Source organism: Aulonocara sp. 'chitande type north' Nkhata Bay, linkage group LG6, assembly GCF_057382095.1.
Source record: "Aulonocara sp. 'chitande type north' Nkhata Bay isolate Kocher_YH1m ecotype deep benthic linkage group LG6, A_spYH_male_GT1.1, whole genome shotgun sequence".
Classification (NCBI taxonomy): Eukaryota; Metazoa; Chordata; class Actinopteri; order Cichliformes; family Cichlidae; genus Aulonocara; species Aulonocara sp. 'chitande type north' Nkhata Bay.
Window position 1 is genome coordinate 24427058 of NC_141349.1, and position 6414 is coordinate 24433471.

Here is a 6414-nt window from a genome sequence, read left to right on the forward strand (position 1 = left end):
GGACTGTTTATCTCCCTGGCCAACTAATTGCACTGGCCTTGTGGTTCTCTCAGCAAAAATGCTAAAAAATGTGATGCTCACATTCTCAAATGCAACTTGCTCAATGGAAAAGGAAGGCCATTATTGTATATATGCTGTATTTGGGATTAGGGGAATGTGAGATTTCTCTCTTTATAAATATAATATAGGATGCAAACATGTGTACACCTGACATGTTACCCAGTAACAGCTATAAAACTGTAAGGCCAAAATCAGTGGCCTTGGGTTCCTTGAATAAGAGACAGGTTTTAGAATATTTTCTCTTCCATATCATAAATCCAGAGTAAAACATATAAACTCTGCCTCTGCCTGAAAACCAGAAAAAAAAAACTGAGAATAAATAACAACCAGTGAGTCACTAACAGCTATTGTACCTATTCTAAAAGATTCTCAAGTGTAGCTTGACCAAATTTTATCTAACAGAAATGCAACGCAACAGTTTACAACCTTCTGAAGTGAATCTGCCATGTTTGATACCCTTTGAAAAACATGGCTTATTTCCTCTTTATACCAGACCTGGTAGAGGGACCAGTGAGAGGGAAGGATCAAGAGTTGAATTTCTTTTTATTTTGCCCAATTAATGGCATTTTAACTTTTAAAGTTCTCATTTTCAACTAGAGTCACAAGAGAAGGGATACAGACTCACCTGTGTTTACAGGGACCTCTCAGCAAACTGAAGGATGGTGGGTAACGTCAGTAAACATCTCATTTCTGAAGTGCTGCACAGAGGGCACATTGTCATCATATAATGCATACAGTAGCGTCTGGGTTTTTGCTCTGGCTCTGCTTTGAGCAGAGGCAAGCAGTAACATACTGCTTTAACAAGGGATCAGCAGCATCATTACAGCTGCACAAAGACATCTCCTCTACTGCTGCGGCGCTTTGTGGAAGTTTCCCAGCCGAAGCACAAGCAAACACCAGATCACCAATAACGCAGGTTGCCAAAGTGTGTGTGTGTATATATATATGTATATGTGTGTGTGCAAAAACATATTTGTCAGCACAGTTGCCCACACACACTTTTTTGCATGATTAGATCAAAACTATGCAAAAAGTATGAAAAACACATGCAGTATTTTGCATGTGGATGTACTTACCAATACCTGCAGTGTTGCAAACCACATATTTTGTACCTGTCACTCTGAGGTTTCTTGTTTGTTTGATTTTCATGTCTAAAAAAATTCCAGGGTGATGCCATCCTGAGTGTTGCTAATGCACTCACTCTGTTGACTAGTTAGAGCCCAGGCCTATTTCTATTATCTTGCTGATGAGCCATCTGATTGATTCACGACTCTCGGTGCAAATGCCCTCAGAAAAATTTTAACAGGGTGGAAAAGAAGTCTTTTATATTTTAGCTTTCCAGCTGTGTTGACATGTGTCAGAAAATGAGAATAAATTCTTGTGACATTGCTTTGATTGGCTTAATTTCGTTACATTTCAAATGAGCTCCAAAAGATGTGTTGTTTTTTGCAGAATGGCTGGATGAACAACCTTTGCCTCGGAGAGAGTGTTGTGGAGATAACAAGGCAGCTGCTGAACATTAATCCTTGGCTGAGGTTTAAATACTATAAAGGCTCCAGGCGAGATCTCGCAAAAGTCCGTCTTAATTTTTTTTCTCCCATGTCCCCTGCGGGGCTCCGTAATTTATAGCTGTTCGAAATTAAAGTTATTCCAGCAGGTATTATGAAAAGCAGGAGTACACTGTGTTTCAGGGATAACAGCGACCTCTGTGGCCACAAGTGGAAATTACATCATTTTGGCACAGCTTATCATGTGCCCGCGAACCCAAAACAAAATCTCATCTCATTACAAAACAGCAATTTTACAGTTCACAGTCATTTAATTTAATTTAACTTAACGCGAGCTCAGTGTAAAATGTGGTGGATAAAACATGCCAGTTTATGCAATGTTAGTTTATTATTTATTGCATACCTGGATAGAAATGTTTTTATTGATTTTTTATTATTATTATTATTACATTGGCAGTGTGTTTGGGGTCACTGTGAAAAATTAAGCTGCTGTTAATCAGATGCTTTCCAGATGGTATTACATGGTGGATCAATATCTAACAGTACTTTTCTGTGTTCATAATTCCATCATTTTGATGAGAGCTCCAATAATACTGCCTGAAATGCAGCCAATGGACAACTTAGTTTTGAGTTGTGGGAAAAAACCATGACAGAGCCTCTACTGTTGCTCTTCTGTGTTGGCTGTAGACTCTCACTTTTGTACCTCTCCTCACCCTCTCCTTACATACTCACTCAAAAGACTTAAAACAAATGTTTCAAATTTAGATTCATCACTCCATCAGACCTGTTGCTAGTGATTTTTAGTTTGGTTCTTGTATAATTTAACACAGTGGCCCCCAACCTTTTTTGCGCCCTGTCGCGACCTTTAAGGTGTCACGGATAAATACGTTAAAATAAAACCAGTGCTGGTAACAAAAAAAAGATTTATTCATAACACATGGGAAAAGACCCAGAGAAAAAGAGTTAATGATAAATGTGATTTTTTTTAAATAACTCTAAAAATCAATAAAAACCCTGAAAACCATAAATTTCACGCCAAACCTCAACTCTCACGGCCCGGTACCAAACAACTCACGGACCGGTACCGGGCCATGGCCCGGGGGTTGGGGACCACTGATTTAAGAAACCTTAGCCTTTTCTTTCTTTTTCCTTTCATTACGAATGGCTTCTTGACAGCCACCACCTTGATACCACGTCCACTGAGACCATTTCTGATGATTAGACTGATTAGCTGAAGGGCCAGATGCATCTCTCAGGGTCTGTGTCAGATTTTTTTCTGAATTTTTTACTCATTGTGAAAGACATGACTTTCAGATACTGTTCATCTGGTGTAGATACTTTGTTAGACCTGCCACTTTTTCTTTTGTCCTCCACTTTGTCCAATTTCCTCAACTTTTTTTAGGACACCTTGCACATGATATGTCAAGTTTTCAGTTAACAGGTCTTGGGAATCACCTTGTTGGTGCAAAAATAAAATTTCATGCCTGTCAAATTATGTTTACTTTGACATTTCTCATGGATCCAACCAAAGAAACTAGAACAAATGATTATTTTTTTCCCACAACTTAAAACTAAGTTGTCCGTTTTATACAGACACAACCAGTGACGGTCCTAGCCTGTTTGGCGCCCTGGGCGAAAACTCCCTCCCTTATTTCTGGGATTTCGCACAACCTAGGATCCAAATCATGAATACATAATGGGCTTGGATTTACAAGATTATGAATGAAATGTGCTCTATTTGGAAGCAGCCGGCCCCCTCCCCTTTCGATTGTTTGTGTGTGAGACTTTAAATCATCAAACTGTAAATTATAAATTTTGAATTGTTATTGATCCCTTTACCCCTGGTCCTAAAGTGTATATTTATTTTCTTACTCTTCTTATATTTATTGTTTGTTTACTTGCACTGCTGTAACTGGAGCCTCGTCGCCTCGTTTATGCTGGACTGTATGTAGCGGAGATGACTTTGACTTCGGCAGCGAGCAGGCGCACTGAGGGCTCTCGCGCTCACTTTTCGCGTATAGAATTTCGAAAAAACATCGGTGCAAATTATAAGTCTGTATCATAATATCTGGTGTTTTCGTGTTTGTTGGTTTGTTTTTATTTTGTTTTATTTTGCGAGTTGGTTATTAGATGCCACTCCAGCCAGCCAGAGAATCCCCCGCTGCCCCGACCTCTCCTCCCTGTGCCGCAAGCAGCAGGCGCACCTCGCAAACGGAGGGCACCCTTACTCCCAGCAAATAGGCGATAGAAAACCAATTGGTGCCTATACCATTCCCAATATGCGCTGGCATGACGTTGGGGCAGCATGAGAAGGCTACGAGCATTCTTTTTTTTTTTTAATTTTTGCCAATGCCCGTGATGCCGCCCCCCACAAGGTAACCAAACCGTATCAAAAACCGCTACTGGACACAACACCAGTTGACCAATGGCGTGTCCAGCGGGGTGGCCTGGGGGGGCACAGGCCACCCCCCCAACCAGACTGGCCACCCCAGGTGCCACCCCAAAGGCAAAATAATAAAATTCAATCAAATATCAAATGTCCGATTATGTTTTCACGGTGACGCTCAGATATCCGAGTGTAAGTGAATGCAGCATCGGCTTCTGCGCTATGTGCATCACGTTAGCAAAGGTAGGAGAGCCAAGCGCGAAAGACGCACTACAGGAAACAATTTTTCGGTGAAAGAAAATGAGGACAGAATAAATGTCCCGGTAAGTAATATTGAGTTTGTTGAGTTTAGTAAACTTCGGTGAAATTAGAATACCAAGGAAAAAATAACACTTAAAGAATTATTGCAGCCGTCGAATATTTCAGACAGTATGCTACAGAGGGGAGCTAACATAAGAGTTATGAGTTATAAGATGTAATCTAAGTCGTAACATTGCTGTATGGAGCTGCAGATTTGGTTGCAGGTTAACATAGCTGGACTGGCCATCGGGCATACCGGACATATGCACACGGGCATGAACAATGAGAGGTGGTGGATTGGCCAGATGCAGGTCGATGTGTAGAAATAACTCCGTTGTTTGGTGGTGGCTATGGTGGGGCTTCCACAGAGGCCAGCAGGTGGATGAGGGAAGGGGAGGCAGGAGGAGAGCCCCGAGGCAGCCGCCAGTCCGAGTGTCAGGTGAACTGAACTTCAGGTAAGAAGTCATGACCTGCAGTCTGTCTGGGTCAGATATAAACCAAGTTTAGGTGGAGTTTATTTTCATGTTGCTGACTTTTTACTGTCAGTTGCAATAACTCATACTGCGTTTTAGCCAGCTGGGTGGGTGCTATGATGTTACTGATAGTGAACTTTATTTTATTCATAAGGTTAGTTAGTAGAGTTGCCAACGGCTCCTTAAAAAAATGGAATGGTCCCTCATTCAGAGAAAATATTACACGTTTGGTGTTGAGCTGAGAAGGAACACAGTTTGTCCCGAACTTCAGCTAGAATGGAAAAAAGACACAAAGCTGGAGTTATTCTGTGTTTACGTTGCACAGCTGCCTCTTCTTCTCTCATTCTCTCCCCTGCCTCTCCTGTTGCTACTTCAATCATGAAACTGATCAATGATCAGCTGATCGGCTTTTCTCTCTTGTTTATTTATCGCCCACTTTGCACCAGAAACAGGAAACCAGCGGATGTCGCGGTAAACAACAGCAGCACGTTTAAGCTTGATCAGCTGTTGTTAGAATTTATTTAATATTAATTTCTAGTATCAGCTGATGTTTGCTGGAGCCACAGCTGTAAACCTGCTGGTCATGATATGGTTTGGATATGTGGTGAGAGGGAAACATGAAGATGAAACCAGGAGATGTCCTTACTGAACCATCAGAGCTGAACAGGTGATGGAGAAACAGGTTTACCTTTTAGGTGACATGGATGAGTTGAAGTTATGAACTGTTTCTGAGAGACAAATAACACCAGGATCCTTTTTTACGTAGCTGACAGCTGGTAACTGTGCAGGGGCGGGTCTAGGAAAATTTTGCCAGGGGGGCAGGTAGGGCATTAACAGGGAGAGGGGGGCACAAAGAAATACTTTTCTTTCTTATTCTCATTTAAAATACCTAGCTTTTATTAAATAATTATCTAAATCTTACAACCAAAGTTTTTATCTGACGTAAAATGTATAGAAATCATACATATACCAACAAGACTGTACATCACTGTCACAACAGGGTTTGTTTTCAGTCAAAGGCTTTATGGCTTTAATACCTGGTGGGTCGGTCTGTAGTGAAAATGCCCAATTTTTTTGTCCCAGTCCAGCCCTGCAGGTTAATACTGGCAGTGTCACCATGCCAGCTGACTGTATTTCATCATCAGCCAGTGTTGTTCTTTATCAATATTACTAAAGTTTACCATAAGGCAGCATATAAAGTATTTACTTGCTTTCAGGTTTCATTCAAATGTTAGTCTTTTCATTTGTTTCCCCACTTTTTTCCTGTTTCAAAATCAAACACCAGTTTGTGAGAAGATTATCTTCTTTTTTTAATAAAGTTTTACATTGGCTAATTTGTCAATTGTATGTTAAAAATGTTCGTATTTTAATATTCAAAAATGTTTTTGCCCAAAACATATGTGCACTATGTGTCAGTAAAAATACTATGTAAATATTGATGTCCTTGACTGCTGAGTAAACACTGACAAAGCACTGATTGTATCTCTTGTACTTTATCAACGCAGTATCTAAAAACTTTGCACCGTAGTGGTTAAAATCTCATTCTAATAAGAGTTAAAAGTGCATTTGGTTATTAGGTTTATAGGATTATTGAATTATGGTTAAGGGTTGGTAGAATTTTTTTTTTAAACATTATCTGCCAATTAAATCTGCCACCCTTCTCCAAATCTGTGCCCCTACCTGGCCC